Consider the following 19,117-nt stretch of genomic DNA (forward strand, 5'->3'; position numbering starts at 1 on the left):
TTGCGTGGGTTACATTTGTATTTCGGGTGTGTGGTAGGAGGTGCATCTGGCCTTTTTTTAGGCCATCACATGAGTTGGGTTATGGCAGCCTGGGAGTAAGAGAGAAGGGTCACTGTCACTATGAGAAGAGCGGAGACACTCCCTGCCGCACGACGCATCGACCGAGAATTCTGCAACGGGGAATCTGAAAAGGTTCCTTTAAATCGCACAATCCCTTTAAGGTATCACAATTCTTCTGTTCATACACTCCTTTAAAAAAACAAAATGTTCCGCATCATCTGTGGCTCGTATGACAAGCAATAATATAGTATATAACCGAGTAAAGATCAGAAAGTGGAACATCCTGTACTGTTTCGCATGAAAAGACACCTTTGGCTCTCAAAAATCCCCAAAATTTGATTTAGGGTTCATTCTGACATCTGATTTTTTTCACGTACAAGAAAAGCGGACCGGCTAGTCTGATCAGACTTTGATCTGAGTGTCATCCATTTTTGTCATCCATGGAGAAATAATTAAAAAAAATAAAAAGTTTCTCCATTCTCACAATCTATGGAAATCGGACTGCACTCTGATGTCATCCAAGTGCAGTCCGTTTTTTGTTTTCCCACGGACCCATAGACTAGCACGGCTGATTTTCTATCTATCCCTCAAATCAAAAATCGAATATTTTCCACTGACCAATGGGTCTGAGAAAAAAAAAAATGAACACATTAATGGCCCCCATAGAACCGCATGGGTAGGAGTGCCATGTGTGAAAATCACGACTAGCACTCGTACAAGAAAATCGGACATGTGAATGAGCCCTTCCGAGTAGAGAACGTACCAAAGGATTGAAACAATGCTTTTTTTTGTTTGTTTTTTTGTAGATGAGTTTGAAAAAAACAAAAATGCGGTGAGCACTATAGGTGCATTTTCTCATTCAAATAAATGGGACGCTTAATGTGGGCAGAATTTAAATGTTTTTTTATGCAGATTTTAATGTGGAGTCTGCTGCAGAAAACGCGTTAAGAAAATGTGAACCGCTTCTAACAGAAAAAGTGAGGGTCTCACTTTTCCATTGCAAAGCGAGAAAATTCTGGCAATTTCTGCTGCAGATTTGATTGTCTGTGGTGCAGATCACTGCACTCTGTGGATTTGATTATGGGGCACAGATCACTGCACTCTGTGGATTTGATGGTGGCGCAGATCACTGTACTCTGTGGATTTGATTGTGGCGCAGATCACTGTACTCTGGATTTGATTATGGGGCAGATCACTGTACTCTGTGGATTTTATTGTGGCACAGATCACAGTACGCTGCGGATTTGATTGTGGCACAGATCGCTGCACTCTGCGGATTTGATTGTGGCGCAAATCACTGTACTCTGCGGATTTGATCGTGGCGCAAATCACTATACTCTAGATTTGATTGGCACAGATCACTGTACTCTGGATTTGATTGTGGCGCAGATCACTGTACTCTGTGGATTTGATTGTGGAGCAGATCACTGTACTCTGCGGATTTGATTGTGGCGCAGATCACTGTACTCTGTGGATTTCTTCCGACAGGTATGTCCATCCACCCAGCTCTCCTGCTGTCTGTCTATGAAGGGCACACAGTGCATCACCCAGCTTTGCACATAGACTTGCCTCTGCACCTAGCATTCACATGGTATGCCTTTCAGCTAACCCCAGCTTACCCCAGTGTTATTTATGACCTTGTTTGCTCTGGCTTGATCATATGCATCTGGTCCACTCTTAATTGTCTGACCAAGAAGACCAGAGACCACTCCTCTCTGCTTCACACCTGACTGCACTTAGTTGTACATATATTGCAGAGCACAAGTCTGCATAAAGACTTCAGTCTGCAGTGTGATTCCTATAAGTGTGTTCTAGAAGTGTGAAGATTAATTTAAGAATGAAAAACAGAATTGAACCAGAAGGGAACTGAAGGTAACTGGACACAGCCACTGTAAACAATGTTTCTGTTTGTTTTCACTTTCACCCCAATAATCCTTCACTTTCTGCTAATTCCCCTAATCCCTACTCCTAGTAAGGAACTGTTCATCTCTTCTTCAATCCTCCCCATCCACCTCACCTCCGCCTCAAAACTGTTCCTTAACATACAATCCTCTGTCTCCAAACACAGACAGCCCCCTCATGCCCTCTCCTGCTCCCACCTGCTAACACTTTCTCTGCTCCTTCTCACTGCTGGTGATATCTCTCCAAATCCTGGTCCTCCTCACCACATTCCCACAGTCATTTCTACCTCCCATCCACGCTCTATCACAACCTTCCGTAACCTCTCCAACCTTATACCCATTCACCCAGCCCCCGCTTCCCCAGTCCCACTAACAGGAGCTCTGTGGAACGCTCGCTCTGTGCAACAAGCTTTCCTACATCCATGATCTTTTTGTTACTACCAAACTTTCCTTCCTCGCCATCACTGAAACCTGGCTCACCCCTTCTGACACAGCCTCTCCTGCTGCACTTTCGTATGGCGGCTTCCACCTTTCTCACACCCCCCGCCCCAGCAGCAAACATGGCGGAGGAGTTGGTTTTCTCCTGTCAGATACCTGCTCCTTCACCCCAATCCCACTGCCACCCTCTGTTACCCTCCCTTCCTTTGAGGTGCACTCTGTGCGCATCTACTCCCCCTCCAACCTCCAACTGGCTGTCATCTACCGCCCCCCAGGGCCAGCCACCACCTTCTTTGACCACTTCACTACCTGGTTACTTCATTTCCTTTCCGCGGACATCCCTACTATCATCATGGGCGACTTCAACATTCCCATTGACACTTCCCTCTCAGCTGCCACTAAACTATCTCTCACTTCCTCCTTCGGCCTCACTCAATGGTCTTCTACAGCCACCCATAAAGATGGCCACACACTGGACCTCATCTTCACCCGCCTCTGCTCCCTATCTAACCTCTCTAACTCACCTCTTCCTCTCTCTGACCACAACCTGCTCACATTCTCTTCCCTCTTCACTCCATGTCTACAATCCCCACCCCACAAACTTTCACACCCTCGCAGGAATCTTAAACACCTTGACCTACACTCATTCTCTGAATCCCTCCTCCCTCTCACAGATATAAGTTCCTTACACAATGCAGATGACGCTGCTGCTCTATATAACACCACAATAGCTGTAGCTTTGGAATCCGCTGCCCCACTTACACATACCAAAACTCGCAAAATCAACAGACAGCCCTGGCACACCAGCCTGACCAAAGAGCTGAGGCGAGCTTCCAGGGCTGCTAAGCGCAGATGGAAAAGATCCCACTCCAACGAGCACTTCATCGCATTCAAACAGTCCCTCACTACTTTCAAGACCACACTCGCCACAGCTAAACAAACCTACTTCTCATCTCTCATATCCTCCCTGTCTCAAAACCCTAAACAGTTATTCAACACCTTCAATTCTCTCCTTCGCCCCCCAGCACCTCCTCCCTCCCCACTCATCTCAGCTGAAGACTTTGCCTCATTTTTCAAGCAGAAAATTGATAACATCAGGGACAGTTTTGGTCAACAACCCCCAGAGCCCTTCCTCCCGACTTCCCAGCCCTCCACCTTCAAAACCAACTTCTCCACCATTACAGAAGATCGACTCTCCACTCTACTCTCAAGATCACATCTCACCACCTGTGCACTCGACCCGATCCCATCCCACTTCATACCAAACCTCACCACAGTCTTCATCCCAACCCTAACCCATCTCTTCAACCTATCACTAACAACTGCTGTTTTCCCCTCAAGCTTTAAACATGCCTCCATCACACCTATCCTCAAAAAGCCCTCTCTTGACCCATCCTCTGTATCTAGCTATCGCCCTATATCACTTCTCCCCTACGCCTCCAAGCTACTGGAACAACACGTTTACCTTGAACTGTCCTCCCATCTCTCTTCTTGCTCCCTCTTCGACCGCTTACAATCTGGCTTCCGGTCACACCACTCCACTGAAACTGCCCTTACTAAGGTCACCAATGACCTCTTAACCGCCAAGAGCAAGTGACACTACTCTGTCCTCCTCCTCCTGGACCTGTCGGCTGCCTTTGACACAGTGGACCATTCCCTATTATTACAGACCCTCTCATCCCTCGGCATCACAGACTTGGCCCTATCCTGGATCTCATCATACCTAACAGACCGGACATTCAGCGTCTCCCACTCACACACCACCTCCTCACCTCGCCCCCTATCTGTCGGAGTCCCACAAGGTTCAATCCTTGGGCCCCTGCTGTTCTCTATTTACACCTTTGGCCTGGGACAGCTCATAGAATCTCATGGCTTTCAGTATCCTCTTTACTCTGATGACACACAGATCTACATCTCTGGACCAGATATCACCTCCCTACTAAACAGAATCCCTCAATGTCTGTCTGCTATTTCATCCTTCTCCTCTAGATTTCTGAAACTCAACATAGACAAAACAGAATTCATCATCTTTCCCCCATCTCACGTGACCCCCCCTACGAACCTATCAATTACAGTAAATGACTGCCCACTCTCCCCATTCCCACAAGCTCGCTGTCTCGGAGTAATCCTTGACGCTGATCTCTCCTTCAAACCATATATCCAAGCCCTTTCCACTTCCTGCCGACTTCAACTCAAAAATATTTCACGAATCCGTTCATTCCTCACCCAAGAATCTGCAAAAACCCTAGTCCATGCCCTCATCATCTCTCGCCTTGACTACTGCAACCTCGTGCTCTGTGGCCTCCCCTCAAACACTCTCGCACCCCTCCAATCTATTCTAAACTCTGCTACCCGACTAATCCACCTGTCCCCCCGCTATTCCCCAGCTTCTCCCCTCTGTCAATCCCTTCACTGGCTCTCAATTGCCCAGAGACTCCATTACAAAACCCTAACCATGACATACAAAGCCATCCACAACCTGTCTCCTCCATACATCTGTGACCTCGTCTCCCGGTACTTTCCCGCACGCAACCTCCGATCCTCACAAGATCTCCTTCTCTACTCCCTTCTTATCTCCTCTTCCCACAATCGCATACAAGATTTCTCTCGCGCATCACCCCTACTCTGGAACTCTCTATCACAACATATCAGACTCTCACCTACCATCGAAACCTTCAAAAAGAGCCTGAAGACCCACTTCTTCCGATAAGCCTATAACCTGCAGTAACCACCGATCGACCAAACCGCTGCACGACCAGCTCTACCCTCGCCTACTGTATTATCACCCATCCCTTGAAGATTGTGAGACCTCGCGGGCAGGGTCCTCTCTCCTCCTGTACCAGTTATGACTTGTATTGTTTAAGATTATTGTACTTGTTTTTATGTATACCCCTCCTTACATGTAAAGCGCCATGGAATAAATGGCGCTATAACAATGAATAATAATAATTTGATTGTGGAGCAGATCACTGTACTCTGCGGATTTTATTGTGGCTCAGATCACTGTACTCTGGACTTGATTGTGGCGCAGATCACTACTCTGTAGATTTGATTGTGGAGCAGATCACTGTACTCTGTAGATTTGATTGTGGCGCAGATCACTGTACTCTGCGGATTTGATTGTGACGCAGATCACTGTACTCTGCGGATTTGATTATGGCACAGATCACTGTACTCTAGATTTGATTGTGGCGCAGATCACTGTACTCTGTGGATTTGATTGTGGAGCAGATCACTGTACTCTGCGGATTTGATTGTGGCTCAGATCACTGTACTATGGACTTGATTGTGGCGCAGATCACTGTACTCTGTAGATTTGATTGTGGGGCAGATCACTGTACTCTGTGGATTTGATTGTGGCGCAGATCACTGTACTCTGCGGATTTGATTGTGGCGCAGATCACTGTACTCTGCAGATTTGATTGTGGCACAGATCACTGTACTCTGGATTTGATTGTGGGGCAGATCACTGTACTCTGTGGATTTGATGGTGGCGCATATCACTGTACTGTGTGGATTTGATGGTGGTGCAGATCACTGTACTCTGCGGATTTGATGGTGGCGCAGATCACTGCACTCTGTGGATTTGATGGTGGCGCAGATCACTGTACTCTGTGGATTTGATTGTGGCGCAGATCACTGTACTCTGGATTTGATTATGGGGCAGATCACTGTACTCTGTGGATTTTATTGTGGTGCAGAACACTGCACTCTGTGGATTTGATTGTGGCGCAGATCACTGTACTCTGCGGATTTGATTGTGGCGCATGATTGTGGGGCAGATCACTGTACTCTGCGGATTTGATTGCGGCGCAGATCACTACTCAAGATTTGATTGGCGCAGATCACTGTACTCTGCGGATTTGATTGTGGCACAGATCACTGCACTCTGCGGATTTGATTGTGGCGCAAATCACTGTACTCTGCGGATTTGATCGTGGCGCAAATCACTATACTCTAGATTTGATTGGCACAGATCAATGTACTCTGGATTTGATTGTGGCGCAGATCACTGTACTCTAGATTTGATTGTGGCGCAGATCACTGTACTCTGTGGATTTGATTGTGGCTCAGATCACTGTACTCTGGACTTGATTGTGGCGCAGATCACTGTACTCTGTAGATTTGATTGTGGCTCAGATCAATGTACTCTGGATTTGATTGTGGCGCAGATCACTGTACTCTAGATTTGATTGTGGCGCAGATCACTGTACTCTGCGGATTTGATTGTGGCTCAGATCACTGTACTCTGGACTTGATTGTGGCGCAGATCACTGTACTCTGTAGATTTGATTGTGGCGCAGATCACTGTACTCTGTAGATTTGATTGTGGAGCAGATCACTGTACTCTGTGGATTTGATTGTGGCGCAGATTACTGTACTCTGCGGATTTGATTGTGGCGCAGATCACTGTACTCTGCAGATTTGATTGTGATGCAGATCACTGTACTCTAGATTTGATTGTGGGGCAGATCACTGTACTCTGTGGATTTGATTGTGGAGCAGATCACTGTACTCTGTGGATTTGATTGTGGAGCAGATCACTGTACTCTGTGGATTTGATTGTGGAGCAGATCACTATACTCTGGATTTGATTGTGGGGCATATCACTGTACTCTGTGGATTTGATGGTGGCGCATATCACTGTACTGTGCGGATTTGATGGTGGTGCAGATCACTGTACTCTGCGGATTTGATGGTGGCGCAGATCACTGTACTCTTTGGATTTGATGGTGGCGCAGATCACTGCACTCTGCGGATTTGATGGTGGCGCAGATCACTGTACTCTGTGGATTTGATTGTGGTGCAGATCACTGTACTCTGCGGATTTGATGGTGGGGCAGATCACTGCACTCTGCGGATGTGATGGTGGCGCAGATCACTGTACTGTGCGGATTTGATGGTGGCGCAGATCACTGTACTCTTTGGATTTGATGGTGGCGCAGATCACTGCACTCTGCGGATTTGATGGTGGCGCAGATCACTGTACTCTAGGGATTTGATGGTGGCGCAGATCACAGTACTCTGCGGATTTGATTGTGGTGCAGATCACTGTACTCTGCGGATTTGATTGTGGCGCATGATTGTGGGGCAGATCACTGTACTCTGCGGATTCGATTGCGGCGCAGATCACTACTCAAGATTTGATTGGCGCAGATCACTGTACTCTGCGGATTTGATTGTGGCACAGATCACTGCACTCTGCGGATTTGATTGTGGCGCAAATCACTGTACTCTGCGGATTTGATCGTGGCGCAAATCACTATACTCTAGATTTGATTGGCACAGATCAATGTACTCTGGATTTGATTGTGGCGCAGATCACTGTACTCTAGATTTGATTGTGGCGCAGATCACTGTACTCTGTGGATTTGATTGTGGCTCAGATCACTGTACTCTGGACTTGATTGTGGCGCAGATCACTGTACTCTGTAGATTTGATTGTGGCTCAGATCAATGTACTCTGGATTTGATTGTGGCGCAGATCACTGTACTCTAGATTTGATTGTGGCGCAGATCACTGTACTCTGCGGATTTGATTGTGGCTCAGATCACTGTACTCTGGACTTGATTGTGGCGCAGATCACTGTACTCTGTAGATTTGATTGTGGCGCAGATCACTGTACTCTGCGGATTTGATTGTGGCGCAGATCACTGTACTCTGCAGATTTGATTGTGATGCAGATCACTGTACTCTAGATTTGATTGTGGGGCAGATCACTGTACTCTGTGGATTTGATTGTGGAGCAGATCACTGTACTCTGTGGATTTGATTGTGGAGCAGATCACTGTACTCTGTGGATTTGATTGTGGAGCAGATCACTATACTCTGGATTTGATTGTGGGGCATATCACTGTACTCTGTGGATTTGATGGTGGCGCATATCACTGTACTGTGCGGATTTGATGGTGGTGCAGATCACTGTACTCTGCGGATTTGATGGTGGCGCAGATCACTGTACTCTTTGGATTTGATGGTGGCGCAGATCACTGCACTCTGCGGATTTGATGGTGGCGCAGATCACTGTACTCTGTGGATTTGATTGTGGTGCAGATCACTGTACTCTGCGGATTTGATGGTGGGGCAGATCACTGCACTCTGCGGATGTGATGGTGGCGCAGATCACTACTGTGCGGATTTGATGGTGGCGCAGATCACTGTACTCTTTGGATTTGATGGTGGCGCAGATCACTGCACTCTGCGGATTTGATGGTGGCGCAGATCACTGTACTCTAGGGATTTGATGGTGGCGCAGATCACAGTACTCTGCGGATTTGATTGTGGTGCAGATCACTGTACTCTGCGGATTTGATGGTGGCGCAGATCACTGCACTCTGCGGATTTGATGGTGGCGCAGATCACTACTCTGCGGATTTGATGGTGGCGCAGATCACTGCACTCTGCGGATTTGATGGTGGCGCAGATCACTGCACTCTGCGGATTTGATGGTGGCGCAGATCACTGCACTCTGCGGATTTGATGGTGGCGCAGATCACTGCACTCTGCGGATTTGATGGTGGCGCAGATCACTGCACTCTGCGGATTTGATGGTGGCGCAGATCACTACACTCTGCGGATTTGATGGTGGCGCAGATCACTGTACTCTGCGGATTTGATGTTGGTGCAGATCACTGTAGTCTGCGGATTTGATGGTGGCGCAGATCACTGTACTCTGCGGATTTGATGGTGGCGCAGATCACTGTACTCTGCGGATTTGATGATGGCGCAGATCACTGCACTCTGCGGATTTGATGGTGGCGCAGAGCACTGCACTCTGTGGATTTGATGGTGGTGCAGATCAGGGCTGTGGAGTCGGTAAGCCACAGTTGCGACTCCGACTCCTGGATTTTATCAGGCACCGACTCCGGCTCCTTCATAAATGGCCAATTCATAACAACAAATTTACTGTTGTAAAATATTAAACATCGTGCTTATTCAGTTTCTCACCATCATATAAGTAATAAGACCACTTAGAGCAAAAACTACATTTATTAGAATACAATTAGAATATAGCAAATAACTTTTATAAACTTTTATAAACTGTAAGTAAATATGCAATAAACACTTTTATGCAGTTAATAAGAAGAAATCTATAAATTTGTCCTCAGAAAAAGTATTGCCTCTGTCAGATCCTCCGTCATGGATGCCCTCAAATCTGATCTAATTATTTTGAGAGCAGAGAACAACCTCTCTACACTAACTTGTGTTGGTGGCAAAGCAGTAACCACTCGGGCAACATCTCTGACAATGTCAGGATACAGAGGAATCGCTTGTTGCACTGTTATTTTTGATGAACGGTCAAATTTCTCAATTTCTTTTAGTGCACATGAAAAATTCTGCTGAAATGTACTGGCTGTGTTCCTTGATGGGGATGACTCTTCTTCTATGCGGGAACGCTTTGCACGGTCCTTGTGATCCAAATATTTTTCAAAATTAAATTCTTCATCAGTTGATGATGAGGGTGAAGATGTGGCAGGACGACCAAATTCTTCTTGTTCCTCCTGACTGTTCGGCAACCCTTTCATCCTTACTGCTATTTCAAACAGAGCTTCTTTTCCTTTACTTAGCTGTTGATCATCTAGAAGAATCCGATGCATTGGGTCTACATAAACAGCTGCCAAAAGAATGTTATTTTGTAATAGTAGCTCCTCTCTCCGTTTCATTGATGTAGCAATGCCACTTGCAATTAACCCTCCTCTTTGGGACAGGCGAAACATCAGGTTCTTCCACTCCTTTAAGAAAATACCTGGAGTTAAGTCCTCTGCTTGTAATTTTTTAGTCGCTGTAAATGGGTGCTCTAGCAATTTTTCCAGCTCAGTCACCTGATTCCACGGACTTTCATTTAGCGTCAGTTGAGGGTTAGCCATGTCTACAAGAAAGGTTTTCAGTTCAACCAAGCGCTGAATCATTAAGTAAGTACTGCCCCATCGTGTGGCTTGATCAATAATTGCCCCTTTTCCAGCACGTCTCTTCAAAATTGAGTCAACTTTAGGGGTTCTGGCAACAGTAGCCAATTTTCTCACCTTGCCAATCAGTGCAGCAGCATGTCCTTCTTGCAGACTGTCTCTTATAGCCAGCTGTAGCGTATGCACAACACAGCGCATGTGATGTATGAAAGAACATATTGACACAGTTTCAACAAGATCATCTAAACTATCATGTTGCTGTTCATCTGAAGCAACTTCAGTTTGCTCCTCAGTTACAATACTGTGTTCCTCTATTTCAAACATTTCTGTGTCTGTGGACCCAGAATGTTCTTCTAGCTGCTGGTCACCATCATTACTCTCATTCATCAGCTTAATAGTACTTATCATATTTGAAGCATTGTCAGTTACGACAGAAAGAACTTGCTCTTTTTTAAGTTCATAGTCTTGCAGAACCTTTTCCACCAAGACCTGGAGAAACTCACTGGTGTGATGAGCTTTGGTGTCTTTTACTGCCAATGTCTTGGTAACTATTTCATTTTTGTCACAAACAAATCGGACATTGATGGCAAAATAGTTCACTCTGTGACGTGTGCAGGCATCCATTTTAAGAAACAGAAAGCGTCCCTTGAGAGTTTTTTTAAGTTCTTCCTTTTGTTTAAAAGCTTCTTCGATTACTAATTTTCTAATACTCTCTCTCTCCAGAGAAACACCAAGCTTGTGGGCCATTTCCCCATTCAGACACATAAAAGCTGGTTGTGAAAATAATGAAATAGGCACACTATCCTTTACAACAAGCTCTATGATCTGTTTTTTAAATGTATCTACTGTCATTGTCACAGTAACTTTGTCACTGACAAAATATCTTGCAACTGATGGCTGCAAAGTTCTCTGCTCCTTTGTTTGGCTGGAAGAGCTGGGCACTGGTTCATTGGTTTGGATGCAGTCTTTCTCATCCACTGCTTTCAGTACTTCTGGATGAAAGCGCTGTAAATGTCTCTTTAGATTAGAAGCTCTAGTAGGAGCATTTTTATCTTTGCCTGAATATGCACTCATCTTGGCTTCACAGCATTTGTTTTCGTCTGGTTCATTTGTCATACACTGACAGACATAATGTTTTCTATCTTGAGTGATGGTGAAATGTTCAAATACAGCTGATTTAATGTGATGCTTCTTTGACATTCTCAGGTTTTTAATTCTGCATTCACAATCCAAATGACAATTGTTTTTCCTAAAAACAATTGTACAAAATTATTGCCAGGTCGTACAACTGATATAGTGCTCAGTAATACTGTTATTATTCCTCATGTACTCACAGTTAACTGATGCAAAGTTTGTTGAAAGGATAATACTTCTTACAGTCTTCCTCTTCTGAGTAGCAGGCAGCTGTGAGATGCTTGGAAGACGCACACCTAGTATGATCTAGTCTAGAGGAGGAGCTTTACTACTAAGAATTTGCAACACATTTTCACTTTCAGTTTCATACATTGTAAGTAGGGGGGGTTGGGGCAGCATGAGGTTAACCAAGTATAAGATTAGATAAGGGCAGTGGAGAACAGTGACACACAAGAAGTAAGAAATGTCTCTATCTCCAGCAGAACTGCTTATCACTGTTGTTCATAGTTTGATAGAACATATATAATTGAGTAACATTTATAAAATTCATATGAAAGTTCAATTATGAAATATTAATACATTTTTTTTAAAGCTGGAGTCGGTACATTTCTACTGACTCCGACTCCAACCAAAACTAACTCCGACTCCACGACTCCGACTCCACAGCCCTGGTGCAGATCACTGCACTCTGCAGATTTGATGGTGGCGCAGATCACTGTACTCTGCGGATTTGATGGTGGCGCAGATCACTGCACTCTGCAAATTTGATGGTGGCGCAGATCACTGCACTCTGCGGATTTGATGGTGGCGCAGATCACTGCACTCTGCGGATTTGATGGTGGAGCAGATCACTGCACTCTGCAGATTTGATGGTGGCGCAGATCACTACACTCTGCGGATTTGATGGTGGCGCAGATCACTGTACTCTGCGGATTTGATGGTGGCGCAGATCACTGTACTCTGCAGATTTGATGGTGGCGCAGATCACTGCACTCTGCGGATTTGATGGTGGCGCAGATCACTGCACTCTGCGGATTTGATGGTGGCGCAGATCACTGCACTCTGCAAATTTGATGGTGGCGCAGATCACTGAACTCTGCGGATTTGATGGTGGCGCAGATCACTGCACTCTGCAGATTTGATGGTGGCGCAGATCACTGCACTCTGCGGATTTGATGGTGGCGCAGATCACTGCACTCTGCGGATTTGATGGTGGCGCAGATCACTGCACTCTGCGGATTTGATGGTGGCGCAGATCACTGCACTCTGCTGATTTGATGGTGGCGCAGATCACTGTACTCTGCGGATTTGATGGTGGCGCAGATCACTGTACTCTGCGGATTTGATGGTGGCGCAGATCACTGTACTCTGCGGATTTGATGGTGGCGCAGATCACTACACTCTGCGGATTTGATGGTGGCGCAGAGCACTGTACTCTGCGGATTTGATGGTGGCGCAGATCACTACAGTCTGCGGATTTGATGGTGTCGCAGATCACTGCACTCTGCGGATTTGATGGTGGCGCAGATCACTGCACTCTGCGGATTTGATGGTGGCGCAGATCACTGCACTCTGCTGATTTGATGGTGGCGCAGATCACTGTACTCTGCGGATTTCACTACACTCTGCGGATTTGATGGTGGTGCAGAGCACTGTACTCTGCGGATTTGATGGTGGCGCAGATCACTACAGTCTGCGGATTTGATGGTGGCGCAGATCACTGCACTCTGCGGATTTGATGGTGGCGCAGATCACTGCACTCTGCGGATTTGATGGTGGCGCAGATCACTGTACTCTGCGGGATTTGATGGTGGCGCAGATCACTACAGTCTGCGGATTTGATGGTGGCGCAGATCACTGTACTCTGCGGATTTGATGGTGGCGCAGATCACTGTACTCTGCGGATTTGATGGTGGCGCAGATCACTACACTCTGCGGATTTGATGGTGGCGCAGATCACTGCACTCTGCGGATTTGATGGTGGCGCAGATCACTGCACTCTGCGGATTTCACTACACTCGGCGGATTTGATGGTGGCGCAGATCACTGTACTCTGCGGATTTGATGGTGGCGCAGATCACTGTACTCTGCGGGATTTGATGGTGGCGCAGATCACTACACTCTGCGGATTTGATGGTGGCGCAGATCACTGCACTCTGCGGATTTGATGGTGGCGCAGAGCACTGCACTCTGCGGATTTGATGGTGGCGCAGATCACTCTACTCTGCGGATTTGATGGTGGTGCAGATCACTGTACTCTGCGGATTTGATGGTGGTGCAGATCACTGTACTCTGCGGATTTGATGGTGGCGCAGATCACTGTACTCTGCGGGATTTGATGGTGGCGCAGATCACTACAGTCTGCGGATTTGATGGTGGCGCAGATCACTGCACTCTGCGGATTTGATGGTGGCGCAGATCACTGCACTCTGCAGATTTGATGGTGGCGCAGATCACTACACTCTGCGGATTTGATGGTGGCGCAGATCGCTGCACTCTGCGGATTTCACTACACTCTGCGGATTTGATGGTGGTGCAGAGCACTGTACTCTGCGGATTTGATGGTGGCGCAGATCACTACAGTCTGCGGATTTGATGGTGGTGCAGATCACTGCACTCTGCGGATTTGATGGTGGCGCAGATCACTGCACTCTGCGGATTTGATGGTGGCGCAGATCACTGCACTCTGCGGATTTGATGGTGGCGCAGATCACTGTACTCTGCGGATTTGATGGTGGCGCAGATCACTGTACTCTGCGGATTTGATGGTGGCGCAGATCACTGTACTCTGCGGATTTGATGGTGGCGCAGATCACTGTACTCTGCGGATTTGATGGTGGCGCAGATCACTACACTCTGCGGATTTGATGGTGGCGCAGATCACTGTACTCTGCGGATTTGATGGTGGCGCAGATCACTGCACTCTGCGGATTTGATGGTGGCGCAGATCACTGTACTCTGCGGATTTGATGGTGGCGCAGATCACTGCACTCTGCGGATTTGATGGTGGCGCAGATCACTGCACTCTGCGGATTTGATGGTGGCGCAGATCACTGCACTCTGCGGATTTGATGGTGGCGCAGATCACTGCACTCTGCGGATTTGATGGTGGCGCAGATCACTGCACTCTGCGGATTTGATGGTGGCGCAGATCACTGCACTCTGCGGATTTGATGGTGGCGCAGATCACTGCACTCTGCGGATTTGATGGTGGCGCAGATCACTGCACTCTGCGGATTTGATGGTGGCGCAGATCACTGCACTCTGCGGATTTGATGGTGGCGCAGATCACTGTACTCTGTGGATTTGATGGTGGCGCAGATCACTGTACTCTGCAGATTTGATGGTGGTGCAGATCACTGCACTCTGCGGATTTGATGGTGGCGCAGATCACTGTACTCTGCGGATTTGATGGTGGCGCAGATCACTGTACTCTGCGGATTTGATGGTGGCGCAGATCACTGCACTCTGCGGATTTGATGGTGGTGCAGATCACTGTACTCTGCGGATTTGATGGTGGTGCAGATCACTGTACTCTGCGGATTTGATGGTGGCGCAGATCACTGTACTCTGCGGGATTTGATGGTGGCGCAGATCACTACAGTCTGCGGATTTGATGGTGGCGCAGATCACTGCACTCTGCGGATTTGATGGTGGCGCAGATCACTGCACTCTGCAGATTTGATGGTGGCGCAGATCACTACACTCTGCGGATTTGATGGTGGCGCAGATCGCTGCACTCTGCGGATTTCACTACACTCTGCGGATTTGATGGTGGTGCAGAGCACTGTACTCTGCGGATTTGATGGTGGCGCAGATCACTACAGTCTGCGGATTTGATGGTGGCGCAGATCACTGCACTCTGCGGATTTGATGGTGGCGCAGATCACTGCACTCTGCGGATTTGATGGTGGCGCAGATCACTGCACTCTGCGGATTTGATGGTGGCGCAGATCACTGTACTCTGCGGATTTGATGGTGGCGCAGATCACTGTACTCTGCGGATTTGATGGTGGTGCAGATCACTGTACTCTGCGGATTTGATGGTGGCGCAGATCACTACACTCTGCGGATTTGATGGTGGCGCAGATCACTGTACTCTGCGGATTTGATGGTGGCGCAGATTACTGCACTCTGCGGATTTGATGGTGGCGCAGATCACTGTACTCTGCGGATTTGATGGTGGCGCAGATCACTGCACTCTGCGGATTTGATGGTGGTGCAGATCACTGCACTCTGCGGATTTGATGGTGGCGCAGATCACTGCACTCTGCGGATTTGATGGTGGCGCAGATCACTGCACTCTGCGGATTTGATGGTGGCGCAGATCACTGCACTCTGCGGATTTGATGGTGGCGCAAATCACTGCACTCTGCGGATTTGATGGTGGCGCAGATCACTGCACTCTGCGGATTTGATGGTGGCGCAGATCACTGTACTCTGCGGATTTGATGGTGGCGCAGGTCACTGTACTCTGCGGATTTGATGGTGGCGCAGATCACTGTACTCTGCGGATTTGATGGTGGCGCAGATCACTACACTCTGCGGATTTGATGGTGGCGCAGATCACTGTACTCTGCGGATTTGATGGTGGCGCAGATCACTGCACTCTGCGGATTTGATGGTGGCGCAGATCACTGTACTCTGCGGATTTGATGGTGGCGCAGATCACTGCACTCTGCGGATTTGATGGTGGCGCAGATCACTGCACTCTGCGGATTTGATGGTGGCGCAGATCACTGCACTCTGCGGATTTGATGGTGGCGCAGATCACTGCACTCTGCGGATTTGATGGTGGCGCAGATCACTGCACTCTGCGGATTTGATGGTGGCGCAGATCACTGCACTCTGCGGATTTGATGGTGGCGCAGATCACTGCACTCTGCGGATTTGATGGTGGCGCAGATCACTGCACTCTGCGGATTTGATGGTGGCGCAGATCACTGCACTCTGCGGATTTGATGGTGGCGCAGATCACTGCACTCTGCAAATTTGATGGTGGCGCAGATCACTGAACTCTGCGGATTTGATGGTGGCGCAGATCACTGCACTCTGCAGATTTGATGGTGGCGCAGATCACTGCACTCTGCGGATTTGATGGTGGCGCAGATCACTGCACTCTGCGGATTTGATGGTGGCGCAGATCACTGCACTCTGCGGATTTGATGGTGGCGCAGATCACTGCACTCTGCGGATTTGATGGTGGCGCAGATCACTGCACTCTGCAGATTTGATGGTGGCGCAGATCACTACACTCTGCGGATTTGATGGTGGCGCAGATCACTGTACTCTGCGGATTTGATGATGGCGCAGATCACTGCACTCTGCGGATTTGATGGTGGCGCAGATCACTGCACTCTGCAGATTTGATGGTGGCGCAGATCACTGCACTCTGCGGATTTGATGGTGGCGCAGATCACTGCACTCTGCGGATTTGATGGTGGCGCAGATCACTGCACTCTGCGGATTTGATGGTGGCGCAGATCACTGCACTCTGCGGATTTGATGGTGGCGCAGATCACTGCACTCTGCGGATTTGATGGTGGCGCAGATCGCTGCACTCTGCGGATTTCATTACACTCTGCGGATTTGATGGTGGCGCAGATCACTGTACTCTGCGGATTTGATGGTGGCGCAGATCACTACTCTGCGGATTTGATGGTGGCGCAGATCACTGCACTCTGCGGATTTGATGGTGGCGCAGATCACTCCACTCTGCGGATTTGATGGTGGCGCAGATCACTGTACTCTGCGGATTTGATGGTGGCGCAGATCACTACACTCTGCGGATTTGATGGTGGCGCAGATCACTGCACTCTGCGGATTTGATGGTGGTGCAGATCACTGCACTCTGCGGATTTGATGGTGGCGCAGATCACTGCACTCTGCAGATTTGATGGTGGCGCAGATCACTGTACTCTGCGGATTTGATGGTGGTGCAGATCACTGCACTCTGCGGATTTGATGGTGGCGCAGATCACTGCACTCTGCGGATTTGATGGTGGCGCAGATCACTGTACTCTGCGGATTTGATGGTGGTGCAGATCACTGCACTCTGCGGATTTGATGGTGGCGCAGATCACTGTACTCTGCGGATTTGATGGTGGCGCAGATCACTGTACTCTGCGGATTTGATGGTGGCGCAGATCACTGTACTCTGCGGATTTGATGGTGGCGCAGATCACTACAGTCTGCGGATTTGATGGTGGCAGATCACTGTACTCTGCGGATTTGATGGTGGCGCAGATCACTACAGTCTGCGGATTTGATGGTGGCGCAGATCACTGCACTTTGCGGATTTGATGGTGGCGCAGATCACTGCACTCTGCGGATTTGATGGTGGCGCAGATCACTACAGTCTGCGGATTTGATGGTGGCGCAGATCACTGTACTCTGCGGATTTGATGGTGGCGCAGATCACTACAGTCTGCGGATTTGATGGTGGCGCAGATCACTGTACTCTGCGGATTTGATGGTGGCAGATCACTGTACTCTGCGGATTTGATGGTGGCGCAGATCACTACAGTCTGCGGATTTGATGGTGGCGCAGATCACTACAGTCTGCGGATTTGATGGTGGCAGATCACTGTACTCTGCGGATTTGATGGTGGCGCAGATCACTACAGTCTGCGGATTTGATGGTGGCGCAGATCACTGCACTCTGCGGATTTGATGGTGGCGCAGATCACTGCACTCTGCGGATTTGATGGTGGCGCAGATCACTGCACTCTGCGGATTTGATGGTGGCGCAGATCACTGCACTCTGCGGATTTGATGGTGGCGCAGATCACTACAGTCTGCGGATTTGATGGTGGCGCAGATCACTGTACTCTGCGGATTTGATGGTGGCGCAGATCACTACAGTCTGTGGATTTGATGGTGGCGCAGATCACTGTACTCTGCGGATTTGATGGTGGTGCAGATCACTGCACTCTGCGGATTTGATGGTGGCGCAGATCACTGTACTCTGCGGATTTGATGGTGGCGCAGATCACTGTACTCTGCGGATTTGATGGTGGTGCAGATCACTGCACTCTGCGGATTTGATGGTGGCGCAGATCACTGTACTCTGCGGATTTGATGGTGGTGCAGATCACTGCACTCTGCGGATTTGATGGTGGCGCAGATCACTACAGTCTGCGGATTTGATGGTGGCGCAGATCACTGTACTCTGCGGATTTGATGGTGGCGCAGATCACTACAGTCTGCGGATTTGATGGTGGCGCAGATCACTACAGTCTGCGGATTTGATGGTGGCGCAGATCAGTACAGTCTGCGGATTTGATGGTGGCGCAGATCACTACAGTCTGCGGATTTGATGGTGGCGCAGATCACTGTACTCTGCGGATTTGATGGTGGCGCAGATCACTGCACTCTGCGGATTTGATGGTGGCGCAGATCACTGTACTCTGCGGATTTGATGGTGGCGCAGATCACTACAGTCTGCGGATTTGATGGTGGCAGATCACTGTACTCTGCGGATTTGATGGTGGCAGATCACTGTACTCTGCGGATTTGATTGACTATTAATTATCCCTTAATTAGCAGATGCATAATTGAATTTTAAACAGTTCCATCAGACAATAAAGGGAGGTGCAGCAGACGGCACTCCACCCTGTGCCGGCCCGGACTGCGGCCTCTGTGCACACACATCCGGCTCTGCCGCATTCCCGGCT

Source organism: Dendrobates tinctorius, unplaced genomic scaffold (assembly GCF_039654945.1).
Source record: "Dendrobates tinctorius isolate UK_male_01 unplaced genomic scaffold, ASM3965494v1 ptg000129l, whole genome shotgun sequence".
Lineage (NCBI taxonomy): Eukaryota > Metazoa > Chordata > Amphibia > Anura > Dendrobatidae > Dendrobates > Dendrobates tinctorius.